The sequence below is a fragment of the Gavialis gangeticus genome, unplaced genomic scaffold (assembly GCF_001723915.1).
Source record: "Gavialis gangeticus isolate Ggan-Ray unplaced genomic scaffold, GavGan_comp1, whole genome shotgun sequence".
Taxonomy (NCBI): domain Eukaryota; kingdom Metazoa; phylum Chordata; order Crocodylia; family Gavialidae; genus Gavialis; species Gavialis gangeticus.
The window spans coordinates 54,244,045-54,258,632 of NW_017729032.1; the positions used below are offsets into that span (position 1 = coordinate 54,244,045).

At 41.0% G+C, this 14,588-nt stretch overlaps 1 protein-coding gene and 1 long non-coding RNA gene across 4 annotated transcripts in view; one reads left to right on the top strand and one right to left on the bottom strand.

Moving 5' to 3' along the window:
• LOC109302592 overlaps positions 1 to 1,108 on the bottom strand; it is a 22,300-nt gene extending 21,192 nt beyond the window's left edge. Inside the window, exon 1 of the long non-coding RNA XR_002098857.1 lies at positions 936 to 1,108. This is a non-coding gene — a long non-coding RNA (uncharacterized LOC109302592). The remainder of the gene's footprint in view (positions 1 to 935) is intronic.
• LOC109302590 (neurobeachin-like) overlaps positions 1 to 14,588 on the top strand; it is a 494,933-nt gene that overhangs the window by 19,740 nt on the left and 460,605 nt on the right. The window lies entirely within an intron of this gene.

Consider the following 14,588-nt stretch of genomic DNA (forward strand, 5'->3'; position numbering starts at 1 on the left):
TAACCACAAGTTTTTGTTGCAAGTTTTTGGAGGCTTGTACAATAAATTCTGCTTATCTTAGTTCTAGGTTTTCTCTCTCTTTATATGCTACCTTTGGAGAAAAAAAACAAAAAATGTTCAATAGATGTCACAATGCTAGCTGTCTGGTCTTCGATAATCGAACAAAGAATAAAATTGAATGCTATAACCACTAAAAAAAACAAATGTGAAAGGGCAGATGAGATTTTAAGAGTAGGGCAAGAAAAGGCTAGAAGAATTGCTTTTTAAGATTTCATACTTCAAAATTGCATAAACTTTTACAGTAGTTGCAACTGACTGCCATATTTTCTTGCATACAACACACACTTTTAATAAAATACCACTGCTGTATTTCAATTAGGCTAATTGAACTCTACAAGGAGTAGACTATGAATAGCATTAAAGAGAGTTGACTTAAAAGCAGGCACACAATCAGATATGACTTCCAGTTTAGATTACAGTTTTACTGCTTTTTGTGCTGGGGGACTTCGATTTGTGAGTGCTCCATATCTTGAGTGAATTTAAGTGTCCATAAGCATCAATAACCCTAATGCAGTCCAGCCCTTACTGTTTACCAACCCATTTGTAACCTTTGAACTTGTCTGAGAACTAATTTATTCTTCTGTATCTTTTTGCCTTTACTTTTCTGTGGTGAATAATATTATTTTAAAAATGTGCACTGTATTGATTATAACTTCCTAAACTTGCAGGGAAGGGGGAAAATCCTTGTTGTATTGTTGTGGCTGCTATTTTTTGGTTTGCCAAAAGTGTATTGCATTGTTTGAGGAGTGGGAGGGGGGTGATGGCTCTACCCTTCAGGTGTTTCAGGATGACCCTGAGAATATTGAAAAACTGGCCAGTTGCAGCCTTAGCTACATCACAGTCCACTGGCTGGGGAATTGGCTTTGAGGTCGGACCCAGAGAGTGGTAGTTAACGGAAGTCAATCGCTGTGGTGCACCGTGACCAGTGCAGTCCTCCAAGGCTCCATCTTTGGGCCTATCCTTGTCAACATCTTCATTATTGATGTGGACATTGGTGTCAGAAGTGGACTGGCCAAGTTCACTGATGACACCAAACTTAGAGGAAAAGCATCCACACCCAAGGACAGGATAGTGATCCAGGCCAACCTTGACAGGCTCGGAAAATGGGCGGATGAAAACCTGATGGTCTTCAACTCCAAAAAATGCAAGGTACTCCACCTTGGGAAGAAAAAGCACGCTTATAGGCTCAGCAGTGCTACACTTGCTAGCACCATGGCCGAAAGGGATTTGGGGGTCCCTTTAACATGATTGACCACAAGATGAATATGAGCCACCAATGTGATGTTGCAGCCGGCAAAGTGAGCAAAACTCTGGATTGCATCCATAGATGCTTCTCTAGCAAATGGCAAGATGTCATCCTCCCACTGTATTCAGGCTTGGTGAAGCTGCAGCTGGAGTACTGTATCCAGTTCTGGGCTCCACAATTCAAAAAGGATGTGGAGAAGCTTGAGAGAGTCCAGAGGAGAGCCACGTGCATGATCAGAAGTCAGGAAAACAGGCCTTATGATGAGAGGCTGAAAGCTATGGGACTCTTCAGCCTGGAAAAGCACAGGCTCAGGCTCAGGGGGGTCCTGGTGGCTGCCTATAAGTATATAAGGGGTGTACATCAGGATTTGGGGGAATGCCTATTCACCAGAGCGCCCCATGGGATGACAAGGTCAAATGGTCACAAACTCTTCTCCAAGACCATTTCAGGCTGGAGATAAGAACTTCTTTACAGTCTGAGCCTCCAAGGCCTGGAACAGACTGCTGCCAGAGGTGGTGCAAGCACCTACTCTGGATTCCTTTAAGAGTCAATTGGATGTTTATCTTGCTGAGATCCTGTGACCTCAGCTGACTTCCTGTCCCTGGGGCAGGTGGCTGAACTTGATCATCTTTCAAGTTCCCTTCCAGCCCTAATGTTTATGAAATCTATGTAATCCATTTATTTTTTACCTGGGTGTTTAGTGAAAATTCAGGATCTTGCAGGTTGTTTCAAGTAGGAGGAAAAGTTCACCGGGATGGATCGAGGGAGAGGGGAGTGGACTGATGCACTTACAACTACCTTTGATTTCTGGTCCACCCAAAGTTTAAAACAAACTCTCTGGCAGTTCTGAGGCAGTCAATTGACTTCATGGCTCAGTATAATCTACCTGATCCCTTCTAAACTGGTTATTTCACAGCTTTTAACAACTTCCTCTTCTTTTTAATGGTCTTGATGTTCCACCAATCAAGATGTCCTCTGTTCTGCAGTGATGCTCTCTGTTAGCTGCTCCTAGTAATGAAGCTCCTATTTCACAGCCCTGCAAATAACCCACTCCAATAAAGTTTTTTTTTGCTTCAATCTTAAGCTGAATAGTACTGCAGTAGGCCCCTAGCGTATTAGTAAAGATTCTAGTTTACTTTTGCCTGGAGAAAAACCTGTGTTGTGTCATATGTGATGATGTACCTCACCATGTGTAACCCCCTTTTTAAAATTATAGATCTGTCCCTAGAAACTATTGTCAGTTACATCTTTCATATAGATTGTATATTCTCAAAGTATGTACACAGTCAGGTTTCGTTAACAGGAGATAGCTTCTTTGCTCAAGCAAAGCTTACTTCAGCCAGCACTTAACTCAAAAGTGCTCTCAACTTTTTCTTGGAGTTTTGCCACCAGTGGCCTTTTTTCTGTCCTTCCAAGCTGCATTTTTTGTCTGCTTCTCAGGTTTCTTTTTCTCTTTCTGTCTGCCTCTTAAGAATGGTACCAACCACAGTCCTTCTGTTCACTTAATTCAAATGCCAAAAGATTTTATATCCGTCTTTGTCTTGGATAGTGATATGTCCCTGTGTTTTGCCAGGAGGCCAGTATTGTTTTCTCTTCCTGATTTAAATAAAGAAGCAACACTGCTTCTTAGAACTATCTTAAGTGAAGTTTAACCCTACAAGTTTCAACAAAGTTTAAACCAAGCAATAACAATATAAAAGTATCTAGGTTTACATTATATTCTAAAATGTAATTCGTCAAAGGTTTTTTTAGTTGCTTGTAATTTACATGGAAGAATTGTACATTTATACAATTGTATAGTTAATATACAATGGAAGAATGTTCAGTGCTGTGAACATAGTCTTTTAAAAAAGTAAGGTTCAGTTTGATCTATTCTCTTAAAATATTTTTTGAAGCAGGACTCTAGTTTGGAGCTTTCTGTATTTGCACACACCTGTGATAAACGTGGAGATGTATAGTATATCGGTTATAAATGCTGGAAGGCAGGGGTGTCAAACTCTGAGTGAGGACCAAACTACCTTTTTGGTGGGGCCTTGACCTAGGAATAAAGAATGTCCTTGGCAACAGGCATTTAGTATCTGTTGCCTGTATAATATGCATCTTTAGAGACCAACTAAATAATGCAAAAAGGATTACATTTTGAAAGAATTAGCTTAGTTGTGAGCCGTCTTCCTTCTGCCCCTAAATGCAGTATCAGGGCCGCCCATCTCCATGTCCAGTTGCATATTAAATGCTTTCTGAGCTTTCTATAAATTCTTCTTTTACTTGTTTGTTAGCTACCTCGTAGATAAGTGATTCCCAAAGCATGTGTTGCAGCATACTAGTATGCCGCAAGTGACAGAAGTGTACCACAGGATGCTGCTGTATGAAGAGATAAATGCTTTCATCCCCCATCTTGCACCTGCACTCGCCTTGGTTGCTCTGCTGGGGGCTGTCACTAATTTCCCCCATCTTTCCCCATACCCAAACAGCTCCTTTACCTTCCAGCCCTCTGCACTGCCCCCCATGCTTCCAGCAACAGACTGTACTGTGAGTAGGCAGATGAACAGATGCACAGATATAGTCATGTTTTGCAACCAAGCTCATCTCCTCCACTTCTACCATGCTTCCAAGGCCATCGGGGGCTCAGAGGTGGTTGCTGGCAAGTTAGACAGTGGAAGAATAGGCTCAGCAGTGGGCAGTCCCCTTGCTCCATGAGGTACAGACCAGAGGTCAGGAGAGGGCAGACAATAGAAAGAACAGGGCACAGCAGAGTGAGGTCTTGCCCCTACTGCTGTTAAGTGGCACCAGCTAAATCAATGATTCTCAACTTTTTCAGCGTCAAGGCCCCTTCTATACCATTTCTTAATTTAGCGTGAAGTGTACTGCCAATTTTAATCCAGAAAAAAGTATTCCACAGGTATTGAAAGGTTGAGAAATGCTTTCATAGATATTGCTTGCTCTCTGGAAGGGTAGTGGCTGAAGGTAGGAAGCTCTCCTTCTCTGAACTGGTGGACTTGAGAAGCTATCTGAGAGCCAGCTGCTACCAGCTTGCAACATGTGGGACCAGGAGAGGACAGGAACTCAGTTAGGAAGGAGCTTCCCTTATGCATAGGTGCTAGGGTGTGCTAGTCCTGCCCCCACCTATATAGCTTCTGTGTAGAATACTGCTGCCAACGATGCTCAGGTTGTCATCATCCACATGGAATTTTCTTCCACAGCTTCATCCACTTGACCTCTGACTCCTTCATGGACTCTTTTAGCTGCAGCAGGTTAGCAGTTGTAAATTATGGAGGGAGTTCTGGACCAGAGGGAAGGATTTTCAGGTCAAATCCAGCCTACAGGCAATTTTATGCTTGATATATCTGATGCAAGGCTTTTTTATTACATTTTCTATGAGGACTTTGCCATTTGGCTAGATAGATTATAACTACCTCGTGTAGAATAGATGTGTTCAGGTTGACTCTGGTGGAATAAATAATGCTGCAGATTTTGCAGGTAATTCAATGGTTACTTCAATGACAGAAACATATTATGACTTTTGTGGGTACCCACAGAGTTTGATAGCAAGAGTTTGAGACTTTCTTAAAAGACCTTTTAAAGATCTTTATTTCTGAGACAGATTCTACCATTTTAAAATGTAAAGAAGCAAACTAATTTTTTTAAGCTTTTAGCACAATTACTGTATACACCATTTCCGTAATAAAAATACCATAAGCTCAATAAATACCTTGTTGGTATTGGTGACTGAAGGTACAGTATTTCTTAGTCTAAATCTGTCATCCTTCTTTAGCACTGTTAGCTTTTTCATTCTCCAGATATTTTGAACTCTTGATCTTTGATATCTTTGGCAGAATCTCTACATCCTTTAGGTTAAATACAGACATCCAAGAAGCCTGAAGCTGAATTGATTCAGTCTTTGCTAGTTAGTCTAAGCTGCAAAGATTGAACCAATAAGCAAATGAACAGACATTCATTCTTGTTTTAGGAAATGGAGACACATGCCTGCAGTGGCTCAAGCCAGGTGCCAGGGGGCACTAGAGCATGGCTCCCTGGCGCACAGCCAGCATAGGCTGTGTGTTCAGCTCCTCTTCCCGCTGCCCACAAGGGATTTGCTCTAGAATTTGCAGTCTACAGTCATAGCAGCAGGACTCTTCAGGATGCCTCAGCACTTCCTCTTCCTGCTTCCAGGTGTCTCTGGGATTTATAGTCCACAATTGCAGCCAGCAGTAAGATTAGCAGGGCATATCTATACTCAGGGAAAAGGAAGTTTAACACCCCTCCCTGGCCCCAGGCCCCAGTCAGGCTTTGCCTGGGGTCGGGGTAGGGTGGCCATCAAAGTACCTCAACAATAGAGGACAGTTGCACTTAGTGCATAGTGATTTTTTCCCCCTTTCTGATTTTTGCTATGAAATCATGTTCTTTCAACCATTCTGAGCTGAAGGATGTCTTTTGCTTGGGCATTTTGAATTAAGGGTGATGTCAAACTGATTTTGAAGACTAACATTTAACAGTGGCAATCCAGCAGCCTTAATGTAAGGACATCATTAGGAAGCATGACAAATAGGGTTTTTGTTGACATTCACAGGACCAATACAAACATGGGATTAATTAAATGACACATATATTAACCAATGAAGACAAACAATCTAAAGTTCAGTTGTTGGTTGAAAGGTTGAGTGTCTCAAGAGAAAAATAGAGGACATAAAGGCATCTGGTTTCATATCAATAGAGGAGAGACAGAAGAGTAGCAGAAAACCAGACTGTCCTCTATAAAATGGGACGAATGGACACCTTAGGTAGGGGAGAGGGCACTGAGGCCAGTGACCCAGCCCTCACTGCTAGGGAGCAGAGGGGCGGGGCCAGCCCTACTCTCTGGAGCAGACAGTACCACCCAGCCCAAGGCTGCAAAGTGCTGGGATGCTGGGGGACTCTGATTTAACTTGAACCAGCAAAGGGTCTGGGACAGAAGTTTCATAAAATGGTTTGACCCAAATCAGTTAAGTCTGATATTGCGTTCAGCCAGGTTTATCTTTAATCCAGCTTCAGCCATTTTGAAACTGGTCTGTGTGCACTGAACTTCTATTCTGTTACAGGTTTAAACTGGTTTCTGTTCACTTAAACCAGTTTGTATGTAGCTTTTGTCTCTAGCCTTACTGTTTTCTTACCCTAATTGCAAGGATATTATGTAATGCATCTTCATATTTCAGATAAAGACTTCAATACCTGCAAGAAATTGCTTTAAGATATTTGGCTTCCCTAACTTACTCTTCCATGTCTGTTTTGAAATGTATGTTACACTGGGGAATTTGGACAAGCAACACTGGTTAAAACTTTGGTGTTTTCTTCCCTATAAATTCTTTTCAATAAAAAGAACTTCAATAAACAGCTAGTGAGCATCCTGCTTTAGTGTCTGTCATTTCTCTTTATTAAGGTGTAGTCTTAGTTTGACCTGCACTTCTCCTTGGTGCTGAATATAGATGGATCAGGCCAAAGTTTTGAGGAACTTATCTAAGACACTTTATCAGACTGCTCAAGCTGTTAATCCCCATATTGATGAACTAATTCTATTGGCCATCATGCTGCTACTGGGTTCCATTTACAGAGAGGTAAGGAGCAGCTAGTATAATTATAGCAGATCATTCAGTACATTTTAATTTTGCTAACAAAAGAAGTGGCCAATTATGCATTGCCATATTTTCCTGAAGAATATTCAGCTTTAGGATTGTACTGTTAAACACTAAATTGTCTTCTGAAACTCTTTTACTGAAAGTAAGGGAGAATAATAGTTAGTTTCTTCTATCATTGATGGGACCTTCACTATGTTCCTTGCAACAGAAGATAGAGTGAATGTTAAGAAGTAAACTTACATATTAGAGAGACTTGTTTATCTCTAGAGTAACAAACATGTTTTATTTTTCACCGGAGAAGGAAGAAACCTTTTCTGTTACATACTTCCTTCCACTGTGGGGAGTGAATTATCACTGTGTCCTTCATCCCCAGAGTCTTGAAAGTGTTTCCTCCTCTTGCCTCATGTTTGAAGAGCAGCCCAGCCGTTATTCTGAGGCAAACTCAAGGGCTAGGGACAGACATTCAAAAAGCCTGAGCCTGAATTGATTCAATCTTTGCAAGTTAATCTAACCTCCAAAGCTTGAACTGATTTGGAGGTGGATAGACATTTCCTTTTCATTCCAAAAATGCAGGCACATGCCTGCAGTGGCTCAGGGTAGAAGCCGGGGGGCACTAGAGCAGCCCTCCTTTCCCTTCCATAGCACTGAGGTGAGGGGGGGTATGGCCAGGCCCCAGCAGGATGCTCTGATTAGCCCAGCAGGGAATTAATAGCAGTGTTTATCATCCCTGACTCACTGTTTATCACTCCATTTAGAAAACAACAGAGGGACATTACCAGCTACTGGTTGATTCTGCATTTGTCACAGCACAGACTGTAACCAGCATGTGGTCTGCTAGCTAATACACAGATACCTCTTAGAAAGGCAGAGGGGATGGGGGAAATTCCTGCTTAGCAGGAGGTGGTGGGGTGGGAAGTGGGGAGCCAGCCTGCAAGTCTCTGCAGGAGCTCTGGCCAGGGAACAGAGGGGAGGGGCCAGCCTTGCTGTGGAGCAGAGAGTCCTGCCCAGCCCAGAGAGCATGCCGGGATGCTGAGGGAATCTGCTTTATCATAAACCAGCAGGGGGTCTGGAACAGTTTATCATAAATTGGTTTATGTGCACTGAACATCTGTTCTGTTACAGGTTTAAACCAGTTTCTGGTCACTTAAACCAGTTTATGTATAATGTTTGTCCCTAGCCAAGGAGAGAAGCTTTGGGCACCAATATTTTCTCCACTCTCTCACTTTTCCTTCTCCTACTTCTTAACAGCTGACCAGGTAAATGGTGCAAAGTCTATAGCCAAGCATAGCAACAAAAAACAAAAACCTGTTGTTCTGTATGGTGAATGTTATCTTTTTATTCATTGTACCAGTAATTTGGGAATCTTAAGATCTGATCTATGTTAAGAGACCAGCTATAGGTTTTTCTTCCTCTCATTTAAATATTTGGAAAGAATCAGATAAAGAGAAGAAACAATAACCCTAGGCAGCTCAAAGACTCAGGAAAAGCCTCAAATGTAAGGAAAAACTAAATACTCATGAGGTGTTTTCAGAGCGTAATAAAGGCCAAGAAACAGGCCAGGGTTTATAGTGAGCAGTAGGGCTGTGTGAAACAGCACCATTCCATTTCGACTTCCGTTTCAACAGAACAGTGTTTCATTTTGAATTTTATTTCAATTCGAAACCACTGTTCCATTTCATTTCGTTGAAACAGTTTCATTGTTTCGACATTTTGCCCATAGGCTATAATGGGGAAGCTCAAAACAGCCTACAACTTTGTCATTTCTGGCCTGATTTAATGAATCTTGCAGGAATGGTAGCCCCTTATGAGGCATGAAGCCTGCCAAGTTTGAAGGAGATAGGTGCAGGGGTTTCAGGGAGACTGCACCTCAAAGGCTTGAAAGAAGAACTCATGTCACATGTATGTTAAGCCACAGCAGGGTCAAAACGGCAGGGTTGGTAGCCCCTGCTGAGGCCACAAAGCCTGACAAGTTTCAAGGAGATAGGTGCATGGGTTTGGGGGAAACTGCACCTCAAGCTGCGGACAAGCAAAACTTATGACATGGATGACACTGTGTGTGTTAAGGCACAGCAGAGTGAAAACTGCAGGCCTGCTAGCCCCTGCTGAGGGCACAAAGGTCAAGGAGATAGGTGCAGGGGCTTCTGGGTTCTGGGGCCCTGCACCTCTGGCTGCTGACAAGCAAAATTCATGACATGGGTGCTTGTGCAACTGACTGTGTCTGTCATAGGGCATAGGGAGGTGAAAACTGCAGGCTTCTTAGGTCCTCCTGAGGCCATGAAACCTGCCAGCTGTCAAGGAGGTAGCTGCAGGGAGAGTCTGGGTTCTGGGGCCCAGGACACAGCTCAGTAACTGACACCAAGGCAGAAAGCAGGGCAGTTCAAACAATTCTGCCTTTTATGCAGTTTTTCCATCCCTCCCCCAGAGCACTGGGATTGGAAGAGACCTCAGGGAAGGATCATAGTCACTGGTCAGATACACAGTCAATAACGAGAGCATTCCTCCCAACCCTTCTCCTTCTCCACTCTTCCCCCCCACCCTCCTTACTTTAGTTCCTGTTTCCCTGAAGGCAAGCCCAGCTTGATCTTCAAAACTCAAAACATTTAAAAAATTTCAAAATGTTTCGACTTGCCTCATTTCATTTCAAGGCTGTTTTGAAGCTCTCTGTTTTCTTTTGATTTCACTGTTTTGAGCTCAAAATGAGTCAAAACAGCATTGAAACGAAACAGCCAGCGAAATTTCGTTCAGCCCTAGTGAGTAGGACCTCTGCTTCTTACATCCAGTAACGGGGAAAAGCATATGCAGCAGCCCAGTTTCCTTCTCCCAGCCAGGCTTAATTGTTTAAAGTGTCTCTGAGTCGCTAGGACTTCAATTGCCAATTGCCAATTTTCATTGTTTCCCCCTAGTTCCTCTTCCATTCCAGAACTTGTTCTAAATGTGTGGTACCTGCAACAGGGATTGAGTTTCCTAATGTTTTTTTCTGACGGTTGCCTCTTACTTCTCCATTTCCCATGGTTCAGTCAGAGAGAGAAATCTCTGGAGACCTGGGAAAGAGGGGATTTCTCTTGTTACTTCCTAAGGCTTGCACTTTTTCTTCTTTTGCTTCTCAGCAGCTGACCTTGTAAACTCTGCAATATACAATTATAGCTCTCAGTTTATCCATATACTGCATAGTAGATCAGGGTGGGAAGCAAAGAACAACAACAAAAAAAAAGATAAGCTGGGGAAATTAAAAAAGGTATGTCTTAATTCCAGGTAGGCAACCTTTTTTAGAAATGCAAATCATTTTTATTTGTTATCTTATTCCAAATGCATTTCTCTGAAACCTGCTTTATCCTCATTCTTATTGGCACATTAAAAAAATATAAAATTTCAGTAATTTCCCATTTGTAACAGTTATCTAGGGTAGAAACCCTTATCATTTTCTAGCATTGCCTCTTTACTTTGGATGCTAATTATACAATCCTGAATCCCAATTAATTGAATTAGAAATATACAGGTGGCAATGAAGAGCTCATTTAGTCCACCTTCCAGCCTGGAGGTAAGATCATCCATCCTAGACCATCTGTGACAAAGGTTTTTGAAAACATTAAAAATCTCTAGTAAAGGGGAATGTATTGCATCTCTAAGTAGAATGGACCTCTAGTAAAAAAAAAAAAGTTTTAATTTCTAACATACCTTACTGCAAATTATGCTAAGTACTAGTTGTTCTATCAACAGTGGGCAATAATGAGAAGTGATTTTTTTTATCATGGAGTCTTACAAATAAAGGGGTAGGAAAAGATGTGATCAGATCATTCAGTCTACCCCCTGCAGTGCTGCACTTAAGGGCAGGATCAAGTAGACCTAGCACATCCAAACAATTTTTTACAATACATTTTTGTATATTGTGATTCCCACTTTCAGTTGTTTCTAGGATAAACAAAACCATTTAATAGTTTTCATAGACATTAGGGCTAGAAGGGACCTTGGGAGATCATCAAGTCCAGCCCCCTGCCCCAAAGACAGGAAGTCAGCTAGGGTCAGAGAATCCCAGCAAAGTAAGTGTCCAAACACTTTTTAAAGGAGTCCAGAGTAAGTGCTTGCACCACCTCTAGAGGGAGCCTATTCCAGGGCTTAGGGGCTTGGACAGTAAAGAAGTTTTTCCTTATGTCCAGCCTAAAATGGTCTAGGAGGAGTTTGTGACCATTGGACCTTGTCAACCCTTGAGGTGCTCTGGTGAACAGGCGTTCCCCCAGATCCTGATGACTTTTTATCTTTCCCCATAGAATATGTTTTCTAAATCTCTTTTTTTTCCCCTTACCTCTTGTCTATAATTTTCTTAAAGCATCATTAAGAAAACCAGACACAATACTGCAGCCTTACTTTACCAGTGCCAAGAGAATAGAATAATTACTTCCCATGTCTTAAATATAACATTCTTGTTCATATAGTGCAGGATGACATTTTACCGTATTGCAGTAGCATCAGGTTGTAAACTCATACTCATTCAGATTCCAATTCTTTTTTGAAGTTCTGCTGCCTTGCAAGTAATTCTCCATTTGTAGTTGTATATTTCTTTCCCAAATTTAGTGGTTTTTGGTTGTTTCTCATTTTCTGTGTTTCAGACCATTTCTATTTTTTCAAGATCCTGTGGTTGTTTAACTTCTATCAGCTCAGTGCCATACTCAAATATTATGTGTACTCTCATCATTCAAGTCATTAATCTAACTATTGAATAGAACAGAAGTCAAGGCAAACCCCCAAAGTAAACACCTTAATATATTCTCCTAGTTTGACAATGAGTCACTGATAACTACTCTTTTAAGTATGTTTTTTCAACCAGTGATGTGCTCACCTTATAGTATTCGCCTGTGCCATATTTCCCCAGGTTCTTTATGAGAATATTCTGTGATACCGTGTCAAAAACCTCACTTATACTTTCCCTGTCAAAGTATGAAATTAGATTGGTTTGACATGATATGTTCTTGACAGCTTTATGTTGGTCGTTCCTTCTCACCTCTTTATCTTCTACTTACTTACAAACTGATTGTTTACTAATTTATTCTAGTATCGCTCTCAGTATGAAAATTAGGCTGACTGGTCTATAATTACTCAAATCATGTTTTCTCTTTCCGGGGTGACAGGTGCCTCCTGAGTCTGGGGGCGCACAATTTGTGGGCGGTCTTGGGGGCGGGCCAAAAGTCCCATATCCACTCCTATACTTCTGTGCCACGGCTTAGTGCCCCCCCCCACACACACACACACACTCTGCCGGTCTGCATAGCAAAAAAAATGTCCCATCCTGAGTGGTACTGAATCGGGGGCCAATCTCGGGGGGGGGAATTTGCTGCCCTCCTGTGTCCCCCCCCACCAGTTGCCTATGTTTCTTTTTATTGTTAGAGTCTATATTTGCCCTTCTCAAGCCTTCCCTAATCCTACATGAATTCTCAAAAGATGGTGATTCAGAAATTGGTGGTCCATAGAGAGTTCAGAAATTGCTTCAGCTATGTCCTCAAGTACCATAAGGTGTGTTTAACTAAGCTTTGCCAAGTTAAATATTATCTAAATACTCTTTAACTTCTCTCTGTATTCTGGACTATGTTGCTACCCAGTCATTTAAAATTATTTTTGTTAAGTATCTGGTCATATTTAACTTTTTTTGTGAAGATGGAAGCAAATAAAAATTGAATACTTCAGCCTTCTCTGCATCATCTCTAGCTTTCTCTTTGATTTATGTAAGAACCATGCTTTCTTTTATATTTAATATATTTAAAGAACTAGGACCTATTCTTATTACTTCTTTATATCTTTTGCTAGTTGTAACATGTTTTGTGCCCTAACACATTTGGTTTAATCTACATACATTTATTTTAGTCTTTTATACTCATCTTTAGCAATTTGTTCTTGTTACTTTTTTTTGAACCATTCCTTTTTGATTTTCTGGTCGTTAGAGCTCCTGACACAGCCATACTGGTTTCTTCTTGTACCTTATGTTCCCCTGCATCAGGATGGTTTGCCATTGGGCATTTCATATTCTCTCCCTTGAATAATAAATAGCTTTCCTGAATTCCTTTCCTTAGAATTTCTAAACAAGGAATCCTCCGATTTTCTTAAGTTTTTAAAGTTTGCTTTACTCCTTGTGTTTTGCTGCTTTAATTGATTCCTTTTATGCAATCATTAACTTTGTTGTTTTGTTATCACTTTCTCTCATGTTACTTTCCACCTTCAAATGATCAAGTTCTTCCTCCCTTCTAGTCAGAGTTCAGTAAAATACAGTCAATACATCTGCATCATCTCTTTCAAGACTTTCCAGCAAGTGTATATATTCTTGATTATGAAGTGCAACACATACCTTCTCTCTTTTTCTTCTGCCTAAGCTTCCTGAACAAGCTATAGCCTTCCAAGGGTATGCAGTCCTGTATTTCTGTAACGTAGTTGAAATCATAGTTTTGTTTGTTCTTGATCTCTGTGTGTTCCCATCCTTCAGCTTTGCTGAATAGACATCTAAGAGGTATTCACCCTCATCTCTCCTGTCACACTATTGCATTTTCTCATTTTCTGCCAGTGTCTGCATATTTCAGGCCTTTGACCATGACAGTGTATTGATTTATTTCCTCCTCTGCCCCACATTAAGCTTAGTTTAAAGCCTTCCTTTCTAAGCTGGTGCCACTACAGTTCTCTCTACCCAGCTAGCTTCCTCAGCCCCTGACAGCTCAGATGCATCCTATCAACTTGCTCTTTATGTTTCTAGATGCTTAGCAGTTATGCATTTCCTCCTGCCGCTCATTTACCTTCTATCTGATAAATTTCAGCAGAAGCCATTTCTCACAAAGGATGATTCACATTGCCTTGCTTTCTTCACCAGGAGAACATAGATGGCATTCCCAGTAAGCAAAGATGAGACCTGGGTTGAGGTGTACAGGTTTGGGAACCCTGTATAATCAAGGTTCCTTCAAGTGCAGACAACAGAATAGTTAGTAGCAGTGTTGATCACACACTACTTTCCACCCCATCACAGGTTCTTCCTTCTGAAATTCCAGATGCTTAACCTCCTTTGTCTCCCTGTCATCTTAAGTCTTTCCAATCACTCTTCAAAATTTCTCTTTGTGATTGCAGTTTATTTTTTTCATTTATAAAAGTGATAAAGGAGTGAAGAGGTAAATTTATTTAGGCTTATTTTGATCATTTTTCATGTAAGTAAGAAGATGGCTAAGATTAAGAAGTTTCTTACCCCTGTCAGAGATTTCCATATATGACCTTGAGCAGGCCATTTAGCTTATTTGTAACAATTTCCTTACTGATAAAGTAGATACCTATTATCTAAGAAGTATTGCCCACTTCTGAGAAGTACAGTAATAAATCATGGAAGTCTGTAAAATAATTACAGATTTTTGTACAAATGTATTATATTTTTGTATTTGTACCAATATGTATAAGATTGTGTTCAGTGGCAGATTTGAATAAATTATTCTATGTTCATTTAATGCAATTTCTGCAAGCTTTCTTCTGCCAGGAATATTATCTGTTCTCTAAGTAGCTTATAAAATAATAAGCATTGGTAATTTCCCTACACATCTACATATGTCCCGTCCCCCTGTCTGTCACTAATTGCTCCTTCTAGTTCAGTAGGGGTCCTATGCTGCCCTATACCTGCCTTTTACTCCCTACACACCTAAAAAAATACTTTTTGCTGT